The sequence below is a fragment of the Anabrus simplex genome, chromosome 1 (genome assembly GCF_040414725.1).
Source record: "Anabrus simplex isolate iqAnaSimp1 chromosome 1, ASM4041472v1, whole genome shotgun sequence".
In the NCBI taxonomy this organism is placed as follows: Eukaryota; Metazoa; Arthropoda; class Insecta; order Orthoptera; family Tettigoniidae; genus Anabrus; species Anabrus simplex.
The window spans coordinates 884,975,698-884,991,903 of NC_090265.1; the positions used below are offsets into that span (position 1 = coordinate 884,975,698).

General features: G+C 42.7%; 1 protein-coding gene across 2 annotated transcripts in view; it reads right to left on the bottom strand.

Moving 5' to 3' along the window:
• Positions 1-16,206, bottom strand: part of Nha1 (Na[+]/H[+] hydrogen antiporter 1) — a 450,871-nt gene that overhangs the window by 150,902 nt on the left and 283,763 nt on the right. The window lies entirely within an intron of this gene.

Sequence of the window (16,206 nt, forward strand, 5' to 3'; positions counted from 1 at the left end):
CGTTAGCGCATCGAACCACTTGATATGAACCCCAGAAAATATCATGTTGTTCGAAACGAACCGGTAGATGGAAGCTCAAACCGACAAATACTTATTACGCTGTATATGTACTTTATATTAGATTTATATACTTTAAATTATATTTCTTTTCCAGTTTTTAGTACTTCAGAAAATCTGGGTTTATTTCAGTTAAGACTGTTTTCAACTACGCTAACAGATATTTATCAGCCGAACGTGATCTGTATTTTGACTTGGTATTGCTCATTTGTGAAAACAGTTCCTGACACAAGTAAGTAAAAGCAAACATAGTAAAACGCAGAAAAACTGTTCATCTAATTCATCATAAAATTTGCATTTAGGTACTGATTTTGTTGGGTTTGAATGGACCATGTCTGTACGCTAGATCATCAGCTCAGAGGTTAGTTGTTTTCTCAAATAGCACCATCAGAGTTTATGCGGTTGTAGGGAAATCGCAAAAGCCGAAAACGATACCAAAATGAGGCCTACTAGACGTGATGAGGAGTGAGGTAGTTTGCCATTGCTTTCCTCTCTGGATGAGAAAGTGCTATTGCAGCATGGCTGACACTATGAGTAACACGTTTCAGAATATTCAGACACACTAGTTGTGCTCCGGAGTTTTAGCCAGTGATAGGGTAGGCTACAAACTTACTGAAGTGAGTGGTAGTATACTCTAGCCTGCACAACGACTGTGCTATGAGTGTTGCACTAACATCAGGGGTGCGGCATATCAGAACCCCTAGAATTTATGTTACTCTCGCTACACTATGCAAGACACTTCTTAATAACCGAATTAATTTGCATTCTAACCTATCACTGCCTGAAAATCCGGAGTCTAGCCACTACTCGTCACCATCTAGCTTCCGTATTGTCACAGCCATGGACTTTGGTGGAAGCTCTGGTCTGTGCCAAGAGACAGGTGCAAAAGTGCTGTATCCATCAAGAAATGGTAATAGGCGGTGCCATAACAACTTTCCAATTGGAACTGTGCCACTGCCCGCCACTGCAGATGTATAATCCAAACAGTGGCGGAAAAACGAACACGGACATCTCTCAGTGCCGTATCTTGTAGTCTGGGGCAACGTTAAGAACCAATTGTAGATTTATGAACCAGTAATTCACACATGAGTCGATTTCTGAGGTGTAGTGGTTAGTATGATCAGCTGCCATACCTGGAGGCCCGGGATCGATTTCAAGATCTGCCACGAAATTTGGCAAGTGGTAAGAGGGCTGGAAGGGGATCGATTCAGCCTTGAGAGGTCAACTGAGTAGAGGGGTGGTTCAATTCTCTCCTCAGCCATCCTCGCAGTGGTTTTCCATGGTTTCTCACTTCTCCTCCAGGCAATCGCAGGCAAATGCCGGGATGGTACCTAACTTATGGCCACGGCCGCCTTCTTTCTTCTTCCTTGCCTATCCCTTCCAATCATCCTATCTCCCCACAATTTCCCTATTCAGCATAGCAGGCGAGGTCGCCTGGACGAGGTAGGCTACTGGGACTCCTACCCAGTTGTCCTAGGGAAAAGCCAACTCTGGAGGGTAAACGGATTAAGAAAGAAAGAAAGAAAGAAAGAAAGATAGAAAGGAAGGAAGAAAGAAATCATGCATTTGTGAGAGCAAATTTTATATCGGAACTTTAAGGAATAAAATCATTCTGGTGAAAATATGTTCATCTGTTTGTGACAAATCGGTTGGAGATGTTTACAATAGTATGGATACGTCCAGAAGTGACTCAGATGAGGTAGATCAAGAAGAGAATCAGTTAGGTCTCATCTAGTCGCAGGGAGAAGGAACGTCTGCGAATCTACTATCTGCATCTCATGAGAAGTCGCGGCAGCTTTTAGGTACGGCAGTAGTAATAAATACTACACTCTAAGCTACAAACATTCGTCGTAACGGACATTGCGAACTCTCTCGAACAGATGCATTTCCACTGTTAATTTGTTCATATGCAGTAATTATAGTAGACTAAATGTATTAACTAAAGCACAATATTGCACTACCACTTTGAAGCTTGAGAACAGCACCTTATTTCGCAAGATTCACCGTGGACGGAATAGATGTTTATTGTCAGGCCTTGAGACTTGAGGTAGGCGCATGCGCAAGCCCCTTGCCGCGCAACCACGTGACCTCTCACCAGACGACCATAGTACATGGAGTAGAGGCATAACGAGAGCCATGGGACTCACAGAACTCCATGAAGATCCATGTCCATATTGTTGTAATCGAGGTAAGGACTGAAAGGTAACATTTTAAACTAAATATAACGAATATTTAAGCTAAATCACCATCTCCCAGGACTCCATCTTTTTCTCCTATGTTCTGTGGAAAAGTCCATTCTCCACACCTGATACAAGCTCCAAACTGAATTAAAATAATATTTAAGAGGACTTGTAGCAGGATATTTTTAAGATATTCGGTACTTCACGCGCCCAACTTCATGGGTGAATAGTCAGATTACTGGTCTTCGGTTCGAGGGTGCCGAGTTCTATTCCTGGTTCGGTCGAGCATTTTCATTTCGTGTAAATAATTCCTCTGGTTCGGGGACTGGGTGCTTTTGTTCGTATAATACACTTCTCTTCATCTACACGCTTCTAACCACCACTGAAACACACCGTATAGAATACATCCATTTATGTAAGGTTGACATCAGGAGTAGCATCCAGCCGTAAAACTGGGCCAAACCCATATTAGGTGCCGATGCCATTTAATTCGGTGAAAAGGCCAGGAAGAGGAAAAAGTAATACCGTTTGAGATACACTCAGTGGATGAATAGCCGGGCTAATTGGCTCAGACGGTTGAGGCGCTGGCTTTCTGACCCCAACTTGGCACGTTTTATCCTGGCTCAGTCCGGTAGTATTTGAAGGTGCTCAAATACGTCAGTGTCGTGTGTCGGTAGATTATTGGTACGTAAAAGAACTCCTGCGGGACAAACTTCCAGCACCTCGGCGTCTCCGATAGCCATCAAAAGTAGTTAGCGGAACGTAAAAACAATAACATTATTATTATTATTATTATTATTATTATTATTACACTCATTGGTGGATATGAAGATTCGACGTCCTAGGCAAATAGGACGTAGCCTACAATTATGTGCGGGAAATCCGGCCCGTAGCCTACTCTACATCGCAAAAGTTTTTCCTTCCATAAGGTTAGCGCATTTAGGCAACTAATTCCCAACTTCCCCTCCCACCTTCGGCATCACTTAAATGCTTCCATCCATGGTTGACTTGAAGTAAATCAGGAAAAAACAAATCAGAATCAATGAACTATGTTACACTCGGAAGTAAAATGAAGAGGGGTTCAGAACTAATCTTTACTGAAATTTGCGGCGATCGAAGAAAATGAAAATGGGCGGTTTAACCCAGTGTAATGATGATTAGGGACTCATTGTTGTAGAGGGAGGGGTAAATAATCAACATGCCATTGTCAATCATGTAGGTAGAAGCATGCAACTGTATTTTAAAAAGCAGCCCCATTACAGATAAATTACATCAGCATATGAATTTTAATGAATGTATGTTAAGTATGCAACATTTCTGTAGTTCCTGAGATATAAAAACAATTAAATTTTACTACGTTTAAAGCAGCCAGAGTTGTACCTCCCACCTTTCCCTTAATTGACTACGTAATTGTATAATAAAATGTAAGATACTTTAAGAATAAACTCCAGTATTCTGTAAATAGTGTGTAAATTTCTGTGTGCAGGTGTCATATTTTAATGCAACGCTCAAGCCACTGTAAATTATAGTATTAAGACATCTAAATTATTTAAGATATGCGTGAATGTGTATATGTGCGTGCTCTATTTACAATGCTAAGATGATAGTAATTGGATCGCTCAATTTACTGTAACTCAAAGTGTAACATTTTGGAATACTTAAGGTACGTGTTAATTTGTATATGACTGTATTGTAGTGTTAAGCTAGTAGTACGCTCAACCTATAGTATTGTAAGCCGCAGTGTTAAGCACTGGAAATAATTAAGACGTGTGTGAACTTTTGTATGATGGATTTCGAATGTTAAACTTGTAGTATTTCCTTTAATATTTTCTTTCCATGGAATTGCTTTATGTATTCTTGTTGTTGTTGTTGTTATTCTTGGGTAATTATTATTTAACTTTACTTTATTTTTACACTTCTATAAGTGATCATTGATCAGTGATCATACCAATTGCGATGTATTTGTAAATAATCAAATAAATCAACTACCCATAAAATAATATTGAACGTACCATACAAGTAATTCAGAAATATATGGTTTACCAGAAAATTATTCCTTTAGAACTTTTCCATTGATAAACAAACCGAAGAACATGTCTAGAGCCTTACAAAGGATGAAAGCTCTTCCTTATGCCAAGATTTTATGCTAAATACGTGTTGCGCACAAAATTACTGTAGGATAGCCTCTACCAGCCTAACAAAGACCACTCATTTAAACCGGACGTGTCCTGTTATCTGTGCGTCGCTAACTAACAACGACTGGTTTACAATTGGCTGACTACTTAACTGTGTACTTAATAATAATAATAATAACAATAATAATAATAATAATAATAATAATAATAATAATAATAATAATAATAATAATAATAATAATAATAATAATAATAATAATAATAATAATATTTGCGGGAAATTACTTAGCCCTCTGGTTTAAACCGCGAGGCAAATAAAGAATTTCTAAATTACGGAAAGCTTACAGTACAGGATCAATTGGAACAGGTACAATAAAAAATCAATATATCGGAAAGTAAAACTTAGACACTATAATACAATAATCAAAACTGAAGCGTTATATGCTTCAGAAACTTTAATCATTGGTGGCGAGTTTCTAACCAAAGCCATTGAGAACAGGAAAGGACACTATTAAGAAACATTTCTGGCCCAGTTTGTATAGAGTGAATATGGACGAAAGAAATCAACCCAAGAAATATAGTGTCATTCTACCGGGCGAGTTGGTCGTCCGGTTAGGGGCGCGCAGCTGTGAGCTCGCATCCGGGAGATAGTGGGTTCAAACCCCACTGTCGGGAGCCCTAAAGATGGTTTTCTGTGGTTTCCCATTTTCACACCAGGCAAATGCTGGGACTGTACCTTAATTAATGCCACGGCCGCTTCCTTCCCATTCCTGGACCTTTCCTGTCCCATCGTCGCCATAAGACCTACCTGTGTCAGTGCGACGTTAACCAAATAGCAATATTGTCATTCTGAAGAAATATCTCACACTTTTCGGAAAAGATGGTTGAAATTTTATGGACACATCAGAATGAACAGCAACAGACTAACTGAAAGAATTCTTAACCTGGCCCTTTCATCCACAACCAAGAACGGCTGGCTTCGTGAAGTTGAAACGGATCTTCAGGAAATCAATATATCGGAAGACATTGTAGAGGGCAGATGTAAATTCAGAATCAAAATCGACAATCACCAGTTTGAAGACAAACCCAACACTAGAGCCACTATAACCTGGACAGAAGAACGAAGGAAGAAGCTCAGCGAGAGGATGAAGAGATTTTGGGAGGAGAAGAAGGCCAACACTTCAGCTAAGCTGGTTCAATCGAGCTACTAAGTAGTGCATAATGATATAATAATAACAATAATAATAATTAAAATGTTTTCTGTAGACTGAGATCACTGGAGCAGTCATGGCCCATTTTCGGGTTGAAATCGAGCTTGTAGTTTTACGTGACAGTTGATAATGTGATCATAGCCGCGCGACCTCGAGTTTCATGTGAAATCCGAACCTTAGGGACGTAAATAAAACTCACATGTGTTGAAATGACATGACAGTCTGTACAACAGTCCGTTAATGATATCTCCCTTATTAATCCTCCTACCGAAATGATCCGCATGAGAAAAATGTTTTAGAAATTGATTACAATTAAGGTAGATTTCTATTTACCTTTTCGATAGAACAGTTATAGGAGAGGTTATTGTCAACAATTGGTTTTCATGAGTCTTGAGCCTCAGCACCACTGTCGGTTTCAGGTTAACAACAATATGTAACCGAGAAGCAGGGAGAATTAATGACAACTTCGGACCAGGAACTATATCGTTCAATAAACTCTGTGATCGTCCCCATTCCGTCTCCACTTAGTTCAGCTTTATCGTACTTCACGTTTTTGCCACGTGCTTACGTAGAAGAATATCAGTGTAACATGCCGTATTAAACGTTTGAATACAGGCATGCAACTTTGCATAAATTCATGAAGGAATCGTGAAATCGATCACCAGTTCCCGTGCGAAGAACGGGTACATATGATGATGATAATAATAATAATAATAATAATAATAATAATAATAATAATAATAATAATAATAATAATAATAATAATAATAATAATAAAACGTATATGGTGGTCTTACGACTAAATCACCTACTGCTGAATCTTAGCCAAAGGCTGGCGAGCTGAGGCAATAACGGTGTGCTCGGTTTACCCGGAAGGACATGGATTTTGTTCCCCGCCGAGAAATCGAAAATCGGGCGAATTGGCCGTGTGGTTATGAGTGCGCGGCTGTGAGTTTGCATCCGGGTGATAGTGGGTTCGAACCCCACTGTCGGTAGCCCTGAAGGTGGTTTTCCGTGGTTTCCCATTTTCAAACCAGGCAAATGCTGTACTTTAATTAAGGCCACGGCCGCTTCCTTCTCATTCCTAGGCCTTTCCTGTCCGATTGTCGCTGTAATACCTATCTGTGTCGGTGCGACGTAAACAAAAATAACTTGTAGAAGGTCAACAAATTTAGAAACGAGGTTTCCACTTCCAGAGAAGCATATGGCCTTTATGTTTATTCAGCTTACACCAAAAATAAGTATCAGTTTAATTTCTGTGGGCAAAGGCACCTTTCATGGTTTCGCGTGTTAACGGCATATTAAGCGGAAGACAACCAACTGTACATACAGTATAATAGGTATGCAAAGTATTGTCGGGTTCCAGGTCTGGTGAATCCATCTTTTCCACATACTCTCGACGACGCCGATGTAGTGATTAAATCACGATTTTTATATTGTTTTTTATGTAGACGATGGTATGCCAAATGTATCAGCGAGTTGTTTCTGATTAAAAGCAGTGTCTCCATAATGCTTCTTTTTTCACTTATGTGACAAAGAAAGGTTTTTCTATTTAATTATCATTTTAATAACACAGAACTTCAATACGCCAACGACAACATGAAACTGACAAACAAGGTAGTCCAGAACTAAGGTGTGCGAGTGTGAGAGAGGCCTGTCTCTGTGGTGTAGTGGTTAATGTGATTAACTGTGACCCCCGCAGGCCTTGGTTCGATTCTCGGCTCTGCTACGAAATTTGAAAAGTGGTACGCGGGATGGAGCGGGGTCCACTGAGCCTCGAGAGATCAAGTGACTATAGAGGGGTTCTATTCCCACTTCAGCCATCCTGAAAGTGGTTATCCATTATTTTCCACCTCTCCTCCAGGTAAATGCCGGGATGGTACCTAACTTAAGGCCGCTTCCTTTCTTTCTTCCTTGTCTATCCCTTCCGATTTTTCCATACCCCCCACAAGACCCCTGTTCAACATAGCATGTGAGGTCGCCTGGGGAGGTACTGGTCCTCCTGACCAGTGAAATGAAATGGCGTGTGGCTTTTAGTGCCGGAAGTTCGGCTCCCCAGGTGCAGGTCTTTTGATCTGACTCCCGTAGGCGACCTGCGCGTCGTGATGGAGCTGAAATGATGATTTAGACGACACATACACCCAGCCCTCGTGCCAGCGAAATTAACCAATTAAAATTCCCGACCCTACCGGGAATCGAACCCGGGACCCCTGTGGCCAAAGTCCAGCACGTTAACTATTTAGCCATGGAGCCGGACCTCCGGACTACTTGTATCTCCCGACTCAAAGTCTCATGCTCCAGGACACTCCCCTTGGGGCGGTAGTGGTAGGATCCCTCGCTGAGTCCGAGGAAAAACCAACTCTGGAGGGTGAACGGATTAAGGAAAGAGGGAAAGAGTGTGAGAGAGGAGGGGTAACAATACAGTGATCACGGTATTGTTCTTTACAATTGTATAGGATTAACGAACGCACGTAACGGACCTATACTTTGCAAATCAAGCAAGTAAGAGTGGAATACTTTACAGATTAAATGATCCTTGCGAGAATAAGTAATAAAATTTCTTTCAGGTATTTGTGAAAATGAAAAATAAATCAAGAATGAAGAGTAACGGGCGGGAGTCGAGGACTGTATACGGAGTAAATTTTAAAGGCAAGATGTGCAAGAACTGTACAAGAATGTGTGTTATGCGGGACAGTATAGTAAGCAGGCGCTCATTATCCGGTTATCACTGTAATAATATTTACTTTTCTTCTGAACTTCTGTGCAGACACATGCTGGAGGTGAACTGGGTCGATCTAAAGGGAAAAAAATGCAGACAGGAACGGCTATCAATATGACGAAGATGTCAATTGCAGCTGTAGAAACTGGAAATTATAGATTGACTAAAGGGTGCCCAAACAATCGTCATATTCGTAATAAACATATAAGAAAATTGCTACTGAGTGAGTTGGTTATGCTGTTTGTGTCACGTAGCTATGGGCTTGAACTCGGTAGATGGTGGATTTGAATACCACTGTCGGTAGCCCTGAAGATAAATCCGTGGTTTCTCACTGTCATACCACGCAAATGGTGGTTGTACCTTAATTCAGGGCACGGATGCTTCCTTCCAAGTCTTTTCCTCTTCCATCGTTGCCATAAAACCTGTCTGTGTCAGTGGGATATAAAGCAAGTAGTAAAAGGAAAAATGGAATTGGTTATTTGAGAAGCCCCCCCCCCCCGGTCTTGCCCACTTTTGACGAAAGTTGAGTTATTACTGAACTCCGGCTCTATGAGACAAGATGCAAAAGAACATGGAGAAACTCCACTTATCGGCTTGTTATTCACAGAGGTCTGGTGGTCAAGGAATCTGAGTGATTTAAGAAACCCTACAAGTCCTGGAGATGTAGTGTTTCTCAAATGACTAAATGGCAAGCCAAACGAAGTTTGCTCGTTCTCGCTTGATTACATGAACAGGCTGTTAGGAATAAGCATCTCCATGTGTTCTCTGATAGTTCGGGATGGCAAACTAAAAATAATACCGTTGTGAGATTCTTTTTGGCTTTAGTTAAGACTGGAAAGTTCAAGACAATTCATCACTATTTTTCAATCAAGGGACATTCTTTTATACCTTGTGATAGAGACTTTGGTATTATTAAAAGGAAGTTTAGGAAACAGGACAGCAGGGGTGTAGCCAGAGGAGTGCGACAGGCTTCGGCAGCCGGCACATTTCCTATCCTCGTCGCTAGATGGGGGGTTTATTCATTCCATTCCTGACCCGGACAGATGACTGGAAACAGCCTGTGGATTTTTATTTTCACAGCAGGGGTGTACCCAGGGGAAGGGGGCGGTTTCTGGGGGATTAGACCCCCCTATGAAATGAATAGAAACTGATAATAAACAAGAGAAAGTTACTCTTTTGACTATTCACAGAGGTAAACTAGCAGATCTCATAAATCTATTTTCTATAAGAAGCCTCGGAATTTGGATTTTAGATTGTGATCCGAACATGCCATTCGCCGTAAAACTGTTGACCTTGATTATATTGTTCTCGTTCTGTATTTTAATGTAAGATTTTGTAGGCCTAATGTGCTGCAGTCTGAATATCATCATTATTTACCTGTATCAGTGTCCTAGTAATAACACACTTGTAGGCGCGCAGCACACACGCACAGCATCTTCATTATGTTCTATTATCATATTGTAGCTATAAACCTCTATAGGTCGATCCTGCCTACGCTACTGCAAAGACAGAATTTATACCCCTAAACATTATATAGAGCTCATAGCTTAGTCTGTAACAGATCATCAAAAATATACAGTCAAGATGGTAATAATTTTGTGTGGCTATTTCTAGCCGAGTGCAGCCCTTGGAAGGCAGACCCTCCGATGCGGGTGGGAGACATCTGCCATGTGTAGATAAATGCGTGTTATTGTGGTGGAGGATAGTGTTATATGTGGTGTGTGGGTTGCAGGGATGTTGGGGACAGCACAAACACCCAGCCCCCGGGCCAAGAGAATTAACCAATGAAGGTTAAAATCCCCGACTCGGCCGGGAATCGAACCCGGACAGTCAAAATGGTGAATTGTCACGATATCGAAGATTTCAATAGCTGGTGGCAACAAAGTCTTATTCAAGAAAGATCAGTTCAGTGTTTCCAAATGCATGGGATTCACGAACTCTTCACACCACATCAGTACAGTTCGGGCCTAACCATGGTCACCTTCAAGTGCTGAGAATCTACCATGCGAAGTAGCATATGATCAAAGAAAACCGGAGAAGTATATTCCGGAAATGTCAGCATATTCGGAACTCCATGAGTGGCCAGCTAACGATAGTCTAGAATTTGATATCATCGGATGATTGTTGCCACTATCCTGAGGGAGAAACACGATACATCTTGCTACTAAACTGTAATCTGTGTGCGTAAAGATAGTTTTGTTACAAACGTTGCTTTCAGTGTTCAAATAAGCTCTCTTATTTGCAAGAGGTCATTTATTAACATGCATTCCTCTCTTTTAGTTCAAATTCTTAATACTTTTCTTTTTTGCCATTGGCTTTACGTCTCACTGCCACAGATAGGTCTCGGTCTTATGGCGACGATGAGATAGGAAAGAGCTAGGACTGAGAAAGAGGCGGCTGTGGTCTTAATTTGCGTAGTGTGAAAATGGGAAACCACGGAAAACCCTCTTCATCCCTCTTCACGGCTGCCGACAGTCGGGTTCGAACCCACTATCTTCCGAATGCAAGCTCGCAGTTGCACGACCCTAATCGCACAACCAACTTGCTCGGCCGTTCTTAATACTTACTTGCAAGTGGGACCTAGTTGCCTTTAAAATATGACAGTCATTTAAGAAACCCCTAAGTCCAACATATTAAAATGCGAAAAAGGAATATCTAGCAGTAATATTTCATAAACATTTTCTTGTAAAAAGTGTGCAGTAACATATACTACTGACATAGTGCCGTGCTTTGTCACCTCGCAGTGTAGGGCTAGCGTGCCCGCCTCTTACCCGGAGGCTCCGAGTTCGATTTCCGCCCAGGTCAGGGATCTTTACCTGGATCTGAGGGCTGATGCGAGGTCCACTCAGCCTACGTGACTACAATTGAAGAGCTATGGGACGGTGCGATGACGGCTTCCCTCTCTAGAGAGCCAAGAATAACGGTCGCGAAGATTTGTCGTGCTTACCACGTGACACATCGTAATCTGCAGGCCTTCGGGCTTAGCAGCGGTCGCTTGGTAGGCCAAGGCTCCTCGGGGCTGTTGCGCCATGGAGTTTGGTTTTTTATAATGTCGTGCTTTACCTTTCTACACTGACTGACAGAGCAAATGCAACACCAAGAAGGAGTGGTCAGAACTTTATGCCAATTGCAGGGTAGACTGACGTCACTGAGGTATGCTCATGATGTGAAATGCACCGCTGTGCTGCACACGTAGCGAACGAAAAATGGGACACGGCGTTGGCGAATGGCCCACTTCGTACCGTGATTTCTCAGCCGACAGTCATTGTAGAACGTGTTGTCGTGTGCCACAGGACACGTGTATAGCTAAGAATGCCAGGCCGCCGTCAACGGAGGCATTTCCAGCAGACAGACGACTTTACGAGGGGTATGGTGATCGGGCTGAGAAGGGCAGGTTGGTCGCTTCGTCAAATCGCAGCCGATACCCATAGGGATGTGTCCACGGTGCAGCGCCTGTGGCGAAGATGGTTGGCGCAGGGACATGTGGCACGTGCGAGGGGTCCAGGCGCAGCCCGAGTGACGTCAGCACGCGAGGATCGGCGCATCCGCCGCCAAGCGGTGGCAGCCCCGCACGCCACGTCAACCGCCATTCTTCAGCATGTGCAAGACACCCTGGCTGTTCCAGTATCGACCAGAACAATTTCCCGTCGATTGGTTGAAGGAGGCCTGCACTGCCGGCGTCCGCTCAGAAGACTACCATTGACTCCACAGCATAGACGTGCATGCCTGGCATGGTGCCGGGCTAGAGCGACTTGGATGAGGGAATGGCGGAACGTCGTGTTCTCCGATGAGTCACGCTTCTGTTCTGTCAGTGATAGTCACCGCAGACGAGTGTGGCGTCGGCGTGGAGAAAGGTCAAATCCGGCAGTAACTGTGGAGCGCCCTACCGCTAGACAACGCGGCATCATGGTTTGGGGCGCTATTGCGTATGATTCCACGTCACCTCTAGTGCGTATTCAAGGCACGTTAAATGCCCACCGCTACGTGCAGCATGTGTTGCGGCCGGTGACACTCCCGTACATTCAGGGGCTGCCCAATGCTCTGTTTCAGCAGGATAATGCCCGCCCACACACTGCTCGCATCTCCCAACAGGCTCTACGAGGTGTACAGATGCTTCCGTGGCCAGCGTACTCTCCGGATCTCTTACCAATCGAACACGTGTGGGATCTCATTGGACGCCGTTTGCAAACTCTGCCCCAGCCTCGTACGGACGACCAATTGTGGCAAATGGTTGACAGAGAATGGAGAACCATCCCTCAGGACACCATCCGCACTCTTATTGACTCTGTACCTCGACGTGTTTCTGCGTGCATCGCCGCTCGCGGTGGTCCTACATCCTACTGAGTCGATGCCTGCGCATTGTGTAACCTGCATATCGGTTTGAAATAAACATCAATTATTCGTCCGTGCCGTCTCTGTTTTTTCCCCAACTTTCATCCCTTTCGAACCACTCCTTCTTGGTGTTGCATTTGCTTTGTCAGTCAGTGTATTTTACCTGATAGTAAACGAGCAGTTTTTATTGTTACCGAGCTCGATAGCTGCAGTCGCTTAAGTGCGGCCAGTATCCAGTAATCGGGATATAGTGGTTTCGAACCCCACTGTCGGCAGCCCTCAAGATGATTTTCCGTGGTTTCCCATTTTCACACCTGGCAAATGCTGGGGCTGTACCTTAATTAAGGCCACGGCCGCTTCGTTCCCATTTCTAGGCCTTTACTGTCCCATCGTCGCCATAAGACATATCTGTGTCGGTGCGACGTAAAGCAAATAGCAAGTTTTTATTGTTTTTTTCAGAAGTTTGTTTTTCGGTCATGTGGGTTTCTCAAATGTCCGATTCGATTGATGGACAGCAGACAACGGTAGGAATGTAAATGGAATGGAAGGTGAAGTTATAAATTTCACCAAGAGAAAAAGACCTCTCATATTTTTTTTTTTTTTGCTAGTTGCTTTACGTCGCACCGACACAGGTATGTCTTATGGCGACGATGGGATAGGAAAGGCCTGGGAGTTGGAAGGAAGCGGCCGTGGCCTTAATTAATGTACAGCCCCAGCATTCGCCTGGTGTAAAAATGGGAAACAACGAAAAACTATATTCAGGGCTGCCAAGCGTGCGATTCGAACCTACTATCTCCCGGATGCAAGGTCACAGCCACGCGCCTCTACGCGCACGGCCAACTCCCCCTGTCACATTTAATCACTGTGTTGATGGGGGTAATAGTACCTCGTGGAGAACGCTGTAAGTATCTAGGTGTTAATATAAGGAATACTTGCTACTCAAACTGATACCTTTGATGAAGCAAAGATCTCTTTAACTGCTGCATTAGAAGAGCTAGGTACCTATTATGAGAAAAACCAACTCAAAGCAAATCCAGCTAAGACTCAAATCTGTGCGTTCCATTTGCGGAATGCACAAGCCTCTCAGGAACTCAAGGTACTATGTAAAGGGAACTTACTGGAACACTGCTTTACACCAAAGTACCTGGGAGTTATGCTGGATCGCATATTAACATTGCCAAAACTTAAAACAAAAGATAATTGCTAGAAACAACATTCTAGGAAAATTATCAGGAACAAGTTGGGGAGCACAACCACAAACAATTAGAACATCAGCTCTAGCTCTATGCTAGTCTGCAGGAGAATAGGCCTCCCCGGTTTGGTACAGGTCAGCTCATGCGAAGCAGGTCGACATCGCTCTAAACGAAAGCTGCATGATCATTACTGGATGTTTGAAACCTACACCCGTTGAGAAGGTCCAACTTTTAGCTGGTATTGCTCCCGGTGAGATTCGTAGGCAGATAGCAGCTAACAAAGAAAGGCTCCAATCATCTTCTTCAGAAGCACACCCTCTCTATGTATACCATCCAGTCACACAGAGGCTAAAATCTAGAAAAAGTTTTCTCCGCACATCAGTTAACCTTGAGGGGAAAGCAGAGAATGCTAGGATCAAAATGTGGAAAGAAAGAATCAACCACCTTTCCAACTGGATAGAGCCGAAGGAAAACCTTCAATGTGGACACCAGGAGAAATGGACAGTATGGAAAGCCCTTAACAGACTCCGTATAGAAATCGGCAGAACAAACTAAAATTTGTGGAAGTGGGGTTTCTCAAGCGATTCATGGCTTTGTGATTGCGGAGAGCAGCAAACGATTCAACATCTATGTCAGTGTGTTTTATGTCCTTCAATGTGCACTATGAAAGACTTGATTGCAGCCTCCCACAACGCTATCGACGCCGTCCAATCCTGGGCAAGAATTATCTAGCTCTTGAACTGTTGCTTTATCTGTGACTGTATAATAGACTTGTATATTTGTATACTTCTGACACTTCTGATACTTCTGACATCAATAAAGAATGTAAGGAATGATCTTCGTTGGGGAAATCATATTAACACGAGGTTACAGATATCTTCACATGGTTTTCAGAGTATTTAGGGGTTGTAGTAAGGATGTAAAGGAGAGGGCCTATAAGTCTCTGATAAGACCGCAGATAGAGTGTGGCTCCAGTGTATGGCGCCCTCATCAGGACTACTTGATAAGAGAACTGGAAAAAATTCAAAGGAAAGCAGCTCGATTTGTTTTGGTTGATTTCCGACAAAGGGGCAGCGTTACGAAAAGATGCTCGACTATGCGATATGTTTTGAGCTATCAGAGGAGAGTTCGTATAGAATGACATAAGTAGACGAATAAGCTTAAGTGGAGCTTTTGAAAGTAGGAAAGATCGCAATATGAAAACAAATTGAAATGCAAGAGGAAAAATGGGGGCAAATATTCGTTTACAGGAAGGAGATTAGAATAATTTACCAAGGGAGATGTTCAATAAATTTCCACATTGTTTGCAATTATTTAAGAAACGACTAGGTGATTGCTCGTATTGATGACCATTTGAGCGAGCGTATATGGACAAATAAATCACACACACACACACACACACACAGAGAGAGAGAGAGAGAGAGAGAGAGAGAGAGAGAGAGTTGTGTTTATTCAACCGCTCACACGTGAAGGTAACGTAAAGCTCATCTGTACTCCGTAATGATCACGTTTCCTGATTAAATCGCTATCAGTATTAAAGAGAGAATGCCGCTGCTGCTGTCAAGAGGTTCAAAGTAGTAACTAAGCAGATTACACTTACGTTATATAACATAGGATTTGACAACAAATCGGAGTACGGTTGATGACACGCCTCATGTAACTGAGTACCCGTTACAGCGGGTACGGATATCAAAAAATCACGGTCCTTTCATACCAGTTACTCCTTGTACCCGTACCTATGATAAGTTGCTTGCGTGTATTCCCAATGATTCATTCGATACCCTTCGCTCCACCACATTTCTCTCTGTGCCCAGAGAACGTTAATTGGTTTTTTTTGTTCTTTCCTTTGCATAGAAAACGAGCTCTTCTAAATACCTAAGAAATTTATAATTGTTATTTGAAATTATATGTACCGGTACATATTTCGTAAAAGGTAGTGGTTTGTTTACAGTCTGTTTAGAAAGAGTGAACTCAAATTTTCGACAGTTTCGTCCAGTGATTGGAATGTTTCAATATGGGCCAGTTATGCTTTATTTTTGTTAGAATAAATATATAACGCATGCCTTTTAGTTTAATTGTAAGCCCTTTTAGTTTTCGACATAAGTTACTTTTTATTTTATTCAATATATATAAAAGTAACTAATTTCGAAAATTCAAGAAGTCAGTCTACGATTTATTCCAACTCATTTATATGCGAGGGCTAGGGGTGCATACCTATTCCCCACAAGGAAACCCCACTGGGGTCGCGGGTGGGAACTGAGTCGCACATGTAGATTTGGCTCTGTTTTACGGCCGGATGCCCTTCCTGACGCCAACCCTATATGGAGGGATGTAATCACTATTGCGTGTTTCTGTTGTGGTTGGTAGTGTAGTGTGTTG